Raw genomic sequence first — 1,705 nt, 5'->3', positions numbered from 1 at the left:
GATCTGATTCCACTCATAAATCCAAATTATATCAATCTTTATATTTTGCACCTTCTATAAATTATATCTGACTATAATGATATTATAAAATAACTAATAAAATTAATAACAGCGTTAGTTTTCTTATTTTCTGAATGTGGTTCCAAGTTAAAAGTCACAGATTTGCCTAATTTTCATTATTAAATGAAGAGGTACTTTATGAGTAGTCATGCAATGCAACTAGTTAGGCATGTTATTGACAATACGTATATAATTCCAAATGCATTGATACCAAAAGGAGGCAAACTTTTACCAAACGTTTTCCATCCCTTCTGACTGTCCCTTGGCCCCTTCAATATTTTCTCTAATTTTATGTATTATATTTATATATATTGTATGTCTTCCTAATCTGAAATAACATTGGACCTAGTAGCTAATTTACAATGTTCATCATCATTAACTAAACTATATATGTAATTAAATTGCATCTAAACAAATACAAGTATTAACTACTTGAATTCAAGGTGCATTTAGAAATTTAGATTGTATACTACGCTTATTTTTAAATGCTCTTTATTAAATAAAGAGTGCTGCATTTTCTTTTACCTAAATAAATTTTAACCATCTATTCATTATATTTTATATTAATAACTTAAATTTAGAATTTAAAATTTTTTATTTAGGCTTTAAATTTTTAAAAACGCTACATTTTCTTTTTTTTGGGTACGCATTAAGCCATTAACATTTGTCCATATATATTACGACGTATACATACGTAGTAGATATATTAATACTTAAAACTTTTAATTTGTGGTAAACCTTAGCTTTATAATGACGTCATAATCCATTACTATAAAATTTTAGATATTCCATGAAATTAAACAAGTATACAACTGATTACGGAAAACTTTTTAAGCGGTTCAAACATGAGCATTGATATTTTAGATACGTAGAATATATGACTCAAACTCTCATTGATAAATGCTAAAGGAATAAGAATAATGTATATTGTCAATATACATATACAACCCTTGCAAATTTCAATATCTATAAATTGAGCAATAACAATGCTTTTGGAGAAAAGAAAAAAAAAACTAACTAGATATTTCAAAAAATAATTACATCCGCTAAAATAGATCATGACCCCAAACATACACATTAAATCTAACTTTAAAACTTTTATGATTCATAATTATTTAATGATTTCTAATCACCGAAAATCTTAATAGTTAATTATTCTAGTGGGAAATCCATTACCACATATAATCGCCAATAATATAATCTAATTAAATAAAGTATTAATTTGAGAGTAGTTAGAAAGTATGCATACATATATATACCGTTGAATGCATGATCCTATTATATATTGACCCCGTCGTCCAAGTTAGAAACTTTGCATACAGCTAGGTAATAATAATAAATAAATAAATATATAACATCCTTCCATCCTTAATTGTTATCAAATTTTATCGGATTTTATGTGACGGTAGTAGGGATCAACGCGCATCAGACAATTGTTTTAGTTGACTTCACACACGTAATTTAAGCTGCTCTACAGTGCATATATACAACACCGTCATGAAAACAAATATTAGAATTTTATTTGAAAAAAAATTACAAGAGACACAAAACACAAAACCAAAGACAATGATGTATTAAAGTGATAGTTATCTTTGAATTTTAATTTCTAGATTAGTTAAAAAATGTTAATGAAAATAAGATGAAT

Source organism: Arachis ipaensis, chromosome B02 (assembly GCF_000816755.2).
Source record: "Arachis ipaensis cultivar K30076 chromosome B02, Araip1.1, whole genome shotgun sequence".
Classification (NCBI taxonomy): Eukaryota; Viridiplantae; Streptophyta; class Magnoliopsida; order Fabales; family Fabaceae; genus Arachis; species Arachis ipaensis.
Note: the sequence above shows the minus strand (reverse complement) of the source record.